At 41.5% G+C, this 14,949-nt stretch overlaps 1 protein-coding gene across 1 annotated transcript in view; it reads left to right on the top strand.

Annotated features, from left to right (window-relative positions):
• The window catches only part of LOC110497556 (guanine nucleotide-binding protein G(i) subunit alpha-1), a 63,333-nt gene extending 55,858 nt beyond the window's left edge, over window positions 1-7,475 (top strand). Inside the window, exon 9 of the mRNA XM_021573719.3 lies at window positions 6,427-7,475. The gene's annotated coding sequence lies outside the window, so the exon portion shown is untranslated. The remainder of the gene's footprint in view (window positions 1-6,426) is intronic.
• Window positions 7,476-14,949: the final 7,474 nt, after the last annotated feature.

The raw sequence follows: 14,949 nt of genomic DNA, 5'->3' as shown, positions 1-14,949 counted from the left end.
CCATCAGTAACACACTACGCCGCCAGGGACTCAAATCCTGCAGTGCCAGATCTGTCCCCCTGCTTAAGCCAGTACATGTCCAGGCCCGTCTGAAGTTTGCTAGAGAGCATTTGGATGATCCAGAAGAAGATTGGGAGAATTTCATATGGTCAGATGAAACCAAAATATAACTTTTTGGTAAAAACTCAACTCGTTGTGTTTGGAGGACAAAGAATGCTGAGTTGCATCCAAAGAACACCATACCTACTGTGAAGCATGGGGGTGGAAACATCATGCTTTGGGGCTGTTTTTCTGCAAAGGGACCAGGACGACTGATCCGTGTAAAGGAAAGAATGAATGGGGCCATGTATCGTAAGATTTTGAGTGAAAACCTCCTTCCATCAGCGAGGGCATTGAAGATGAAACGTGGCTGGGTCTTTCAGCATGACAATGATCCCAAACACACCGCCCGGGCAATGAAGGAGTGGCTTCGTAAGAAGCATTTCAAGGTCCTGGAGTGGCCTAGCCAGTCTCCAGATCTCAACCCCATAGAAAATCTTTGGAGGGAGTTGAAAGTCCGTGTTGCCCAGCAACAGCCCCAAAACATCACTGCTCTAGAGGAGATCTGCATGGAAGAATGGGCCAAAATACCAGCAACAGTGTGTGAAAACCTTGTGAAGACTTACAGAAAAAGTTTGACCTCTGGCATTGCCAACAAAGGGTATATAACAAAGTATTGAGATAAACTTTTGTTATTGACCAAATACTTATTTTCCACCATAATTAGCAAATAAATTCATTAAAAATCCTACAATGTGATTCTCTTTTTTTTTTCTAATTTTGTCTGTCATAGTTGAAGTGTACCTATGATGAAAATTACTGGCCTCATCTTTTTAAGAGGGAGAACTTGCACAATTGGTGGCTGATTAAATACTTTTTTGCCCCACTGTATACCACAAACCCCCGAGGTGCCTTATTGCTTAAATATAACTTAGCGTGTATAACGTAATGTTATAAATACTCTGTTCATAAAAGGCAATTCATTACGTGCAGTAATAACAGAAAGGTTGTAATAAAGGTCCCGAACAGTCAATATATTTTTCATGATATTTGATGATACTGATCTGGTGTCTTCCAAGTATGAGCAATTACTGTTGCTTTGTTGAAGGAATTCTAAATTCCTCTGTTTTAATTCCCAATCAAAATTAAACACTCTGTCAATGCATTAAGGGTTTGTAAGACCCTATATTTTATAAGAATGGACAGAGCCCCGGTCTCAAAAGTCAGGTAACAGCCTTTAATTCAAGAGAGTACTCGTTCATACACATTTTACCACAGGTTATAAACTGAAAATGACGTCAGCGTTTTCTAAATGTTCCGTCTCTTCTTGACACTGGTAGAAAGGCTCTATAGATCTCAAGCCTTCCCTCCTCGCCTAGAGCCAAGGTCAGTCAGTGTAGATAAGCATTCTAGACAGTCTGGAGATAGTTCATTCATTTGTACAAAGGAACAGACCGTCATTGTTCCAACTTTTGCCCACGTTCACACACCTCCGTTCCAGTACCAAGGCTGTGTCTCAAGCCTTCCCACATCCGTCTCCCTACCAATTTAATATAATTTACGTTTTCTTGTGTAGATAAGCATTCTAGCCAGTCTGATTCATTTGTACCAATGAACAGACTGTCATTGTTACTAAACTCCTGACCACATTCACTTCAGTACTGGGATCAGATAAGAACATTCATACATATACAGTAACATTTAGTATTTTGATTAGTACATATACAGTACCATAATTGTATTCTGATTAGTACATCCTGATTTGAAATGTATACATAATTAGTCATTATAGATAAAAATTCCCTTAACATGCTTCTACACTGATAAAGTTTGATCATAAAGTTACTGGTTCCCTACCCCATGTCAAACACTTGGAATAAGTACCGCCTTGTAACCAACATCACAGAAGGCGTGTTCGCAAAGGGCCTTGGTTTACATAACTTCAGCGTGTCAGTAAATATAATTATAAGGTTTCCTCTACTCATCTACAGTAGATTACCTTCAGAAAGTATTCACACCTCTTTACTTTTTCCTTATTTTGTTACTACAGCCTGAATTACATTTAGATTTTGTGTCATTGGCCAACACACACATGCCCCATAATGTCAAAGTGGAATGATGTTTTTAGAAATTTGTACAAATTAACAAATGTACAGCGGAAATGTCTTGAGTCAAATTTGCTTAACAAGTCACATAAGTTTCTGTGTGAAATAATAGTGTTTTAACATAATTTTTGAATGACTTTTTCTATACCCCACACAGAATTGCCTGTAAAGTCCCTCAGTCGAGCAGTGAATTTCAAACACAGATTCAACCACGAAGACCAGGGAGGTTTTCCAATGCCTCGCAAAGAAAGGCACCTATTGGTAGATGGGTTTTTAAAAAAGCATACATTGAATAGCCCTTTGAGCATGGTGATGCATTTAATTACACTTTAGATGGTGTATCATACACCCAGTCACTACAAAGATACAGGTGTCCTTCCTAACTCAGTTGCCAGAAAGGAAGGAAACTGCTCAATGATATTCCCATGAGGCCAATGGTGACTTTAAAACAGTTAGAGTTTAATGGCTGTGATAAGGTGTATTAGCATCTTCTCCTTCCGTTCCCTCCGGGCTCAATGGTTGTTCGATCACCCCTGGAGCTTTGGTGCAGTGGTTTAGATGTTACCACGTGGTGCTTCCTTCCACCTATTCGTGTTGCTAGGACCACCTTGTAGGGACCCTCTCGCCTTGGCTTGTTCCACTTCCTCCGGAACACTCGGATGTAGACCTGGTCCCCTGGGATCACCGGACCGTGAACCTCTCGTCTTTGTTCAGGTTTTCACCTTCTTTCCGTGAGGTTTAAAAACTCAGTGACTTATGGCCTCTGTATGGTGTGATCATAGAACAATCTTATTTATATCTCTCATCAAACAACAGAATGATATTCCATCTGAAGCTGGTGACTTCCTTCACTTCAGCTGAGCTGCTTTTAGTTTCTCCGCTTTCTCCTTCTGGTTCCCAAGAGAGTGATAGCACAAGACTTGCAAAGCAATGAGAAATACAAAACATAAGTATTAACCTCTCTAGGGTACATGGGACGGTAGCGTCCCACCTCATCAACAGCCAATGAAACTACAGGGCGCAAAATTCAAAACAACAGAAATCCCATAATTAAAATTCCTCAAACATACATGTATTTTACACCATTTTAAAGATACACTTGTTGTAAATCCAGCCACAGTGTCCGATTTCAAAAAGGATTTACGGCGAAAGCAAACCAAACGATTGTTAGGTCAGAGCCAAGTCACAGAAAAACAGCCATTTTTCCAGCCAAAGAGAGGAGTCACAAAAAGCAGAAATAGAGATAAAATGAATCACTAACCTTTGATGATCTTCATCAGATGACACTCATGTATGTTACACAATACATGTATTTTTTGTTCGGTAAAGTTCATATTTATATCCAAAAATCTGAGTTTACATTGGCGCGTTATGTTCAGTAATTCCAAAACATCCGGGGATTTTGCAGAGCGCCACATCAATTTACAATTAATTTATAAAGCAGTAACCACAGATTTATTTTTTTGTCTGAGCTGTCCTCAATTAATTTATAAATGTATAAAGTATTACAAGCCGAGCAGGTTCATGAAGTAACTCCCTTTCCAGCCTTGGCACACACTTTATACAGGTTTCATCCTTACGTCTCACACATAGTAACTCTTCTTTATGTTAATGATTTAGCCACCATTATCTTTTTGCCTTGCACAAATTGTAGTTTGGTTTCACATTAGGGCATAGAAACATGCCATAGCAATGGTACAAACATAAACAGACATGCCCACTCCCCAGACAGGTGCATGTCCAATGGTGTCGTCTAATGACCTAGACACACACACACACAGAGTGCACTTATCCTGCTGACTACTACAAAATGTATAATGGGCACATATGTACTGGAAAATTTCCAGTAATGGGTGAGAAAAAAATACAATGTATTCCATTTAGAATTTAGGCTGTAACAACACATTGTTGTACTTTTTACCCCCTATTTCTCCCCAATTTCGTGTTATCAAATATGGTAGATAGTCTTGTCCCATCGCTGTAAATCCCGTACGGACTAGGGAGAGGCAAAGGTCGAAAGCCATGCATCCTACAAAACATGACCCTGCCAAGCCGCACTGCTTCTTGACACCCTGCTCACTTAACCCGGAAACCAGCCGCACCAATTTCTCAGAGGATACACAGTACACTGGCGACCGAAGTCTGCATGCACTGCGCCCGCCATCGCTAGAGTGCGATGGGACAAGGACAACCTGGCTGGCCAAACCCTCCCCTAATTCAGACAACGCTGAGCCGATTTGTGCGCATCCTCATGAGTCTTCTGGTCGCGGCCGGCTGCAACACAGCCTGGGATCAAACCCGGGTCTGTAGTGATGCATCTAGCACTGCGATGCAGTGCCTTAGACCGCTGCACCATGAATACTTTTAGGGTTCCACTTTCATCTGGGTCAGGTGTTCGCTAGTTATTGGCTAGCTAGGTCTTCAGCCTGCATGGAACAAAAGCGGGGGAAGAGTTTCTAGGAACGTTGGGTTAACTGCCTTGCTCAGGGGCAGAACGACAGATTTTCACCTTGTCAGCTCGGGGGATACAATCTTGCAACCTTACAGTTAACTAGTCCAACGCAATAACGACCTGCCTCTCTCTCGTTTCACTCCACAAGGAGACTGACTGCCTGTTACGCGAATGCAGTAAGCCAGGGTAAGTTGCTAGCTAGCATTAAACTTATCTTATAAAAAACAATCAATCAATCACTAGTTAACGACACATGGTTGATGATATTACTAGATATTATCTAGCGTGCCCTGTAATCTGACTGAGCATACAAGTATCTGACTGAGCGGTGGTAGACAGAGGCAGGCGCGTAAACATTCATTCAACTGCACTTTAGTGCGTTTTGCCAGCAGCTCTTCGTTGTGCGTCAAGCATTGCGCTGTTTATGACTTCAAGCCTATCAACTCCCGAGATGAGGCTGGTGTAACCGAAGTGAAATGGCTAGCTAGTTAGCGCGTGCTAATAGCATTTCAAACGTCACTCGCTCTGAGCCTTGGGGTGGTTGTTTCCCTTGCTCTGCATGGGTAACGCTGCTTCGATGGTGGCTGTTGTCGTTGTGTTGCTGGTTCGAGCCCAGGGAGGAGCGAGGAGGGGGACGGAAGCTATACTGTTACACTGGCAATACTAAAGTGCCTATAAGAACATCCAATAGTCAAAGGTTAATGAAATACAAATGGTATAGAGGGAAATAGTCCTATAATTCCTATAATAACTACAACCTAAATCTTCTTACCTGGGAATATTGAAGACTCATGTTAAAAGGAACCACCAGCTTTCATATGTTCTGAGCAAGGAACTGAAACGTTAGCTTTCTTGCATAGCACATATTGCACTTTTACTTTCTTCTCCAACTCCCTTTGTTTTTGCATTATTTAAACCAAATTGAACGTTTCATTATTTACTTGAGGCTAAATTGATTTTATTGATGTATTATATTAAGTTAAAATAAGTGTTCATTCAGTATTGTTGTAATTGTCATTATTACAACAAAAAAATATATATATAATTGACCGATTTAATCGGTATCGGCTTTTTTGGTCCTCCAATAATCGGTATCGGCGTATCTTAATATTGTCTGACAGTCAATATACTGTATATATGTCATGTACCCTGACTTCACCCTGCAAATTTTCAACTAAAATTGTCCAAGACGAGCTAGCTAGCATGATAAACAGTGCTGACAATTCCATTTGGGCTACCTAGCAAAATGATATAGCCAACATTTTGTCTATATTGATGCTGTTAGAATAACCAAACAGTTGGATAAACAAATCATGTGTTAAACCTTATGTGATGTATGACAGGATTGGATGATGTATGCAATTGTAATGTTTGTTGCTTTGTGTATCAGCAAATTTGCTTGAAATAATCTCACTGCAATACTGCTCACCATAGGTGTTTTCAAAGAACTGTCAGAGAAGGTGAGCTCTCAGCCTTTTAGCTCCTCGCCCACTCAGTCTTTCTTTTCAGACTTCCTGGTAATTTGACATACGAGAAAGTCATTTAAAAAATATATATTTTAACAAATGTGAGTATTTTTATTGGGAAAAATATTTTGGATGATTGTTTCAGTCACTCAAAATGCTATTTTACATGGGAATCGGAATAACTTCGGGACCTTAAGACTTTCTGGAGTCAGGCCTGGACAGATGCTCAGTTGCCCAGATACCCAAATAAACCCCCCCCTAACCTGGTGTGTATGTCTGAAGGGATTGTATCGGCATTATGACAAGGCACCTAGCATATCAGAGGTGTTATCTAAACATTTTGTTTTACCCTCTTTCTGTACAGGCAGTGTGGTGGCCAGAGTGCGCTCAGTGACTTTCTTGGGGACGTCTGTGACTGGAGGGGGGCGGATCATGGACACTTTGTAAAGGACGTCTCTTTTAACCTCTTACCTTATGTTGATCTCTGAAAGGTTTTAAAAATGCCTTGTAGAAAACGTTTGTGTAAAATATTTGTACAACTGTCACTAAGGCCGGAGTTTTTCACTGTTTTTAAAATGTTTTTCTTTTAAGAGGTCAAGGTTTTATTTTTTTTTAAAGGGGGGCCTTTGCATTCTGTTTCTTCTTATTCTAGGAGAGGAATGGACACTTTTGTTTCTATTTGTAGGTACTTGTGCCTTTGCATGCCTTAGTTGCAGTGTGTTTGTTTTTGTTAGCTAAATTGTAATAGATGTATTTAGATGTTATAATTAATTACACCACCCTCCAAATATTATCTCTATTTGGTTCCAAATATGGTTTCCATGACTGACATCCCAGAATTATTGCATCCATGGAAATGATGGAATAGACCAATTAAGCTCTCGATTAACCAACTTGCTCTCGATAGACCAACTCACTCTTACATACTGAGAGCTGTATGTGTGTCTTTGTGCATGACTGTGTGTGAGTGCCTCTGCTGCATGACTGTATGCTTGAGTGAGTGAGTAGCATGCATGAATGTGTGGATATAAATACAAAGGGACTCTTTTTACTTGTCATCCTCTTTCAGTCTGGTTTTCTGGAACATGTACCAAAAAGGCACATTTAATGCGACGTCACATGGTTGGTGTGACATGTGGTAACATTCCTACACCAAATCATTATTTTAAAGAGAAACTTTGAAAAGAGGATGACAACTACAGCTTTGTAGCAGACGAGGGGGACAAAGGGAGGCGAATGGGTGTATTTGCACTGTTATGATGTTGACGATAAGTTTCATAATGGTTTCAGGTTACAAATCCCCCTAACCCCCAACCCTTCTGTTTCCATTGGATGGGGACTAATAGTGGACTAATTTCCATTATTTTGCTAATAAAATAAATGCTGTGGTGAAACGACGACATCCTTCAACAATGATGGCCTCAATTTCTTTCTTGTGATGATTTTGGACTAATATTAGTTTTTTTCTGCCACCCTTGACACTACATGCCAACATGCACAAGCACTCATGCATACATGTGGTTTTACACGTGCTTATACACCCAAGCATTGTTCACCTGACAAAACAGGTTAAACTCACACCGTCTTGTGACATCACTCCAGGTATCCATGACAATGGACTGACTGGAGGTTCATCTAATTTGCAATGGACAATACATGTGGTAACTTAAACCAATAAGACATGCATATTAAAGGTTTAAGTAGTAACATTTATTCATGACGTGTATTCACAACTCATTCTAGGTCATGATGGACTGTCTAGACAGGCAGCCCAATTGTGATATTGGTCTTTTGACCAATCACATCTGATCTTTTCACATCACATCATTTTCAAAGCTGATCTGATTGGTCAAAAGACCAATTCATGAGAGGAAACATATTAGAATTGGGCTGTCTGTCTAAATGCAGCCGATGGCAGGCTCAGCGCACCTCAATCTGTCTGTGTAGTTGAATAGTTGGCTCACAGCACCCTCTACAGCTAATGAGTGTGTAATAGTCTTGCTTCTGCAACCAACCCGGGCTTGAATCAGGGACCATATAAACACAAAGTTTGTCACGTGCGCTGAATACGACAGGTGTAGTAGACCTTACAGTGAAATGCTTACTTACAGGCTCTAACCAATAGTGCAAAAAAGGTATTGGGTGAACAATCTGTAAGTAAAATAAAAACAAAGACAGGTTAAATACAGACACCGGTTAGTCAGGCTGATTGAGGTAGTATGTATATGTAGATATGGTTAAAGTGACTATGCATATATGATGAACAGAGAATAGCAGTAGCATAAAGAGGGGGTAGCGAGACACAATGCTGATAGCCCGGTTAGCCAATGTATGGGAGCATTGTTTGGTCGGGCCAATTGAGGTAGTATGTACAGTGGGGCAAAAAAGTATTTAGTCAGCCACCAATTGTGCAAGTTCTGCCACTTAAAAAGATGAGAGGCCTGTAATTTTCATCATAGGTACACTTCAACTATGACAGACAAAATGAGAAGAAAAATCCAGAAAATCACATTGTAGGATTTTTTATGAATTTATTTGCAAATTATGGTGGAAAATAAGTATTTGGTCACCTACAAACAAGCAGGATTTCTGGCTCTCACAGACCTGTAACTTCTTCTTTAAGAGGCTCCTCTGTCCTCCACTCGTTACCTGCATTAATGGCACCTGTTGGTATTACAGACTCAATCAGGGAAATGTTGAAAATGTCAGTGAAGACACATGCCAGTTGGTTAGCACATGCCCGGAGCACACGTCCTGGTAATCCGTCTGGCCCCGCAGCCTTTTGTATGTTAACCTGTTTAAAGGTCTTACTCACGTCGGCTACGGAGAGCGTGATCACACAGTCGTCCGGGAACAGCTGATTCTCTCATGCATGCCTCAGTGTTGCTTGCCTCGAAGCGAGCATAGAAGTGATTTAGCTTGTCTGGTAGGCTTGTGTGACTGGGCAGCTCCTGGCTGTGCTTCCCTTTGTAGTCTGTAATAGTTTTAAGCCCCGCCACATAAGACGAGCGTCGGAGCCGGTGTAGTATGATTCAATCTTAGCCCTGTATTGACGCTTTGCCTGTTTGATGGTTTGTCGCAGGGCATAGCAGGATTTCTTTTAAGCTTCCGGGTTAGAGTCCCGCACCTTGAAAGCGGCAGCTCTACCCTTTAGCTCAGTGCGAATGTTGCCTATAATCCATGGCTTCTGGTTGGGGTATATATGTACAATCACTGTGGGGACAATGCCCTCGATGCACTTATTGATAAAGCCAGTGACCGATGTGGTGTACTCCTCAATGCCATCGGAAGAATACCGGAACATGTTCAAGTCTGTGATAGAAAAACAGTCCTGTAGTTTAGCATCTGCTTCATCTGACCACTTTTTTATAGACCGAGTCACTGGTGCTTCCTGCTTTAATTTTTGCTTGTAAGCAGGAATCAGGAGGATAGAGTTGTGGTCAGATTTACCAATTAGAGGGCAAGGGAGAGCTTTGTACGTGTCTCTGTGTGTGGAGTACAGGTGATCTAGAATTTCTTTCCCTCTGATTGCACATTTAACATGTTGATAGAAATTTGGTAGAACTGATTTGAGTTTCTCTGCATTAAAGTCTCCGGCCACTAGAAGCGCCGCCTCTGGGTGAGTGGTTTCCTGTTTGCTTATTTCCTTATACAGCTGACTGAGTGTGGTCTTCCTGCCAGCATCTGTCTGTGGTGGTAAATAAACAGCCACAAAAAGTATAGCTGAAAACTCTCTATGCAAGGTAGTGTGGCCTGCAATTTATCACTATATACTCTACTTCAGGCAAGCAAAACCTAGAGACTTAGATTTTGTGCACCAGCAGTTTACAAATATGCACAGACCCCCAGAATAATAGTACAGAGAATTAATTATTTCAGCATTATTTCTTTCATCACACTCCCAGTGGGTCAGAAGTTCACATGCTACCAAATACTAATTGAGTGTACTGCCTTTAAATTGTTTAACTTGGGTCAAACATTTTGGGTAGCCTTCCACAAGCTTCCCACAATAAGTTGGGTTAAATGCGGAAAACACATTTCAGTTGAATGCATTCAGTTGTTAAATGCGGAAGACACATTTCAGTTGAATGCGTTCAGTTGTACAACTGACTAGGTATCCGCCTTTTCCTCATGGGTTTTCTTAAGTACCCCCAGGTTCCTAGTACTCCTGGTTAGGATTCCACTGCTCTAACCCACATGCATGTCAGTTGCAATGGTTGGTTGGACTTTGGTCCCTAGCCTAGACCCTTTCCTTGCACCTACCTACCACTCCCGTGTTCACATAAGAGTCTCAACAACGCCTTGCCCATGTTGCCATTGTGTAAGTTCCACTTCTCAGGAATCACATTGATATAGAATTCTGCATGCACACATCAATAGATTGCTATGATACTGATGTGGTTCCTGAGAGTTTAAACAATTTTGGCTATCTAAAACCAGACCAAGTCCATAAAAACTATAACTTCCAAGATGCCATGCATACCTTACTTCCTAGTAAACACTTGTGCTCATGCCTCAAGGTGTTCCATGGTGTTACGTACGCCTCTAGGAAGAGGGAACACAACACCCTGCTACAACTCAGCTCCCTGTGGAGCGAAAGAGGTATGGGATTGTAGGTGCATGTAAGGATGACAAAACCAGAGAATTACCGTTTACTGGGAATTTGTTCTGTCCCACGGTAGTTTGGGGAAAGGGGGCTGGACGGAACCAAAGCAAAAAAAGTACATGTCAAAGGCCCCTATCCTACCTTACCTGCCTACCCACCACTACCCTAACTTAGCACCACCTGGTGCGCTAACCAAAATACAGGGGTGGTCCACCCAGGTCTAACCTAGTGTGCTTAGACAGTGAATACGACGGGTTATGTATGCCCGCGGGCCTCTTGCCTAAGCACTTTCCCTACCCCCCTGGGAACAAAAACAGAATACAAAACCATTTCAGTAATTAGAAACACTGACTCCTATGGGGACACATACCTTAAAAGCAGCAGCTACAAAGTACTTAACAAAGTCCTGTCTCTCAGCAAAAACACACCTCATGTAGTCTGGCCCATATGCCTATATGTTTTAATAAGGTTTGTATCACAACTAAAGTGTCCAAATAACTTATAAAAATTAAGCACATTAATCCGCTTTACAAGGGGTGTAGAGCCTAACTGGCATACATAAGCAGCGTGTGAGTTTCAAGTTTGGGGAAGATCATTTCCCCATAAAAATGCACCTTTATAATAAAAGCATTACATGCATAATCACATTTGGGGAAGATCAGTTTCATCATAAAAATTCACCTTTATAATAAAAGCATTACATGCATAATTGCATTTGTGGTCACTTTTAATAATGGTGTTTTTCGCTAATTAGCCTACTGCATTGTGTGCATTGCTGCCCTTATAATGTGAAGAAATATCCTAATAGTTTATCAACATTTTAAGCTAAATGTTCTGATCTGTTGTTAGCCACATTGCATAAAACGCTAGTGGTTGTATTCATTTGGGATCTATTGCACCCCACAACTGTCCCAGACTGTTTGGAATATTTATTTATTGCACAGAATAGAATAGGTCGACTTTTGTACTATGGGGGATAGTAGATTGACATAGGCTAGTGCTTTTGCTGTTCGTTAGGCCTACTCATCTTGTTGGCTGACATAAAGTAAGTGTGGACAGTTCATCCAATACCTTCAATATGCACCTCAGAATTGGATAAGGATGCGCTGTGAGAAAGACCCAATCACATGATGGCGAGCAGTGTGAGTGAGAGACACTTCGGATTGCACAGCACACTCAGGGAGAAGGTCACAAAGCAGCACTCCCGCCCACAAAATGCATGGATTTTTTTAGGGTGCACTACGGCCACAAAGGGGATGCCTACGTGAAATTCAAGGTATTACCAAGTACTTGTCATATTGTGAATGAGAGACTACTGTAGTGTGTATAGCTTGCAAAAAACAAACAAAGCAGAGCTCATGCCTTTCAAGCTATTTTTTTCAAATCATCATTAGAGTGTCATCATGCAGCCTTAAAATATATTAAAAATCAAAACATATAGCCCAACGGTTGAAGAACAACTAAAGTTACATTAACTCTAAATTAAGCATATAAGAGTACCTATTTCTTTGTTAACCGCTCAACACAGAATAGCCGCATGTGCGCACTCCCTTAAATCGTTTGGGGAAAATATTTATATTTATATTTATACCACTAGCCCCCTTTCCCCAAATTCCCATATGTTCAATTGTATTCTTCATAATATAAAATAATACCACGGAATTATAAGCAAATCTTGTCTGCTAAATAAACTAGTGCAACCCACAGCCATTTAACATAGCCACATCAGGACCTAACATAATCAGGACCTAACATAAAGACAACAGAGTATGCTATTCTTTTCTGCTGAAATAGACTACATTTTCTTGATATCATACTTCTTTAGACCTGTGTAAAATAATTAATGGATTTATTATGAAGGTGTAGGCTATAATACAGGTATTTATTATACTTCACTATGTGTGAAAGCCAGGAGATGCTAAATGTGTTTATGTTCATTAACGGTCAATTACCGTGAGACCGCAGTTATTGGCTTGACAATCGTGACCGCCACAGCCCTAGTCCCACCTGATCTCACTTCCTCCCACCTGTATTCCATTTTTGAGGTTATGTATTTCCATTGTTAGAACGGTCACTCGACTATCTTGTCAATATAATATATCATCTTTGTTCTCACCAACTGCACCATACAGCCATCACCTGCATTGTGGGACTATTTGTCAACCAATCATTAGTGTTTTGGTTGACCCACACAAAAGTGTCCAAAGATGTGACTGAAACAGGAACCAACTATGCAGTGATTCTAAAGCTAGCTACAGGGGATACTAATTCAAGTGATATTTGAGACCTCTCTCTAAACTATTAAACTATTAATTGTACACACGTTATGCTTTCAGTTTGAGAGTGTGTGATATGGGGGTATAGAAAAGTTTATTTTGATATTTATAAAGACAAACCGTTATAAACAATAGCAGCTACACTATATATTCAAAAGTATGTGAGCACCCCTTCAAATGTGTGGATTCCGGCTATTTCAGCCACACCAGTTGCTGACAGGAGTATAAAACCGAGCGCAAAGCCGTGCAATCTCCATAGACAAAACATTGGCAGTCGAATGGCTTTACGGAAGAGCTCAGTGACTTTCAACGTGGCACCGTAATAGGATGCCACCTTACCAACAAGTCAGTTCGTAAAATTTCTGCCCTGCTAGAGCTGCCCCAGTCAACTGTGAGTGTTGTTATTGTGAAGTGGAAACATCTAGGAACAACAACGGCTCAGCCGCAAAGTGGTAGGCCACACAAATCTTACCGCTACAGCATTCAATGACATTCTAGATTCTGTGCTTCCAACTTTGTGGCAACAGTTTGGGGAAGGCCCTTTCCTGTTTCAGCATGACACTGCCCCTGTACACAAAGTGAGGTCCATAAAGAAATGGTTTGTCAAGATTGGTGTGGAAGAACTTGACTGGCCTGCACAGAGCCCTGACCTCAACCCCATCTTACACCTTAAGGATGAATTGGATCGCAGACTGTGAGCCAGGCCTAATCGCCCAACATCAGTGCCCAACCTCACTAAAGCTCTTGTCACCTCAGCAATGATCCAACATCTAGTGGAAAGCCTTCCCAGAAGAGTGGAGCTGTTATAGCAGCAAACAGGGACCAACTCCAACCCATGATTTTGGAATGAGATGTTCTTCGAGCAGGTGTAGCGTCGACACTGCCATGTTGATCTGAGCCTTACTGTTGGAAAACCACTACATTGTCCGACTTTTGACTGTCAGAGATGCACCCTTCCCCGACTTCACTCGCCGACTTTGGTCTACAGTTGACTTCGTTAACCTTACTGCTCAAACACACCCCGTTGTGCTTTTTTTCCAGGTCCATCAACCCGACCCAGAATTCCACAGGAGCCCACACAATGGGCAATGGCTGCTCTTGACCAGCAGCCTAAACAAGCACTCTGCCTGCTGCAGAGGTGAGTGGCCCTTTATGCCTTATGTTTGATTAGAATGTTATTTTTATTTTTTACCCCTTTTTCTCCCCAATTTCGTGGTATCCAATCGTTGTAGTAGCTATCTTGTCTCATCGCTACAACTCCCGTACGGGCTCGGAAGAGACGAAGGTTGAAAGTCATGCGTCCTCCGATACACAACCCAACCAGCCGCACTGCTTCTTAACACAGCGCGCATCCAACCCGGAAGCCAATGTGTCGGAGGCCGTGCACCTGGCAACCTTGGTTAGCGCGCACTGCGCCCGGCCTGCCACAGGAGTCGCTGGTGCGTGATGAGACAAGGACATCCCTACCGACCAAGCCCTCCCTAACCCGGACGACGCTAGGCCAATTGTGCGTCGCCCCACGGACCTCCCGGTCGCGGCCGGTTACGACAGAGCCTGGGCGCGAACCCAGGGACTCTGATGGCACAGCTGGCGCTGCAGTACAGCAACCACTGCGCCACCCGGCCTATGTTTGATTAGATTTGATTTGGATCTCTTTTAGTCCCCATTTGGACTAATCTTCCAAGAGTCCTTAAACATTAAAATACAATATACAATACAATAATACAAACACATTTTCACAAAAAACAAACATACATACATACAAACATACACAATATACTAACATAATGACCTAATAAATACTCAATCTAAAAAATATTGATTCTTCATCTACTATAGTCCCACAACATTTCTATGTATTATATTTAAATGGTCTTAAAATAATGTTTACATTTATATATTGAAAGGTTTCTGGTTTGCTCAGTTAATTTATTCAATTTCTTTATTGCTCTAAATCAAAATGTTATTTAGCCTATTTCTCTTTTCTGTCTGGATAACGCATAGA

Source organism: Oncorhynchus mykiss, chromosome 2, assembly GCF_057628025.1.
Source record: "Oncorhynchus mykiss isolate SJ-2025 chromosome 2, ASM5762802v1, whole genome shotgun sequence".
Lineage (NCBI taxonomy): Eukaryota > Metazoa > Chordata > Actinopteri > Salmoniformes > Salmonidae > Oncorhynchus > Oncorhynchus mykiss.
The sequence above is the reverse complement of the archived record's forward strand: the minus strand, read 5'-3'. Positions and strand labels throughout refer to the sequence as shown.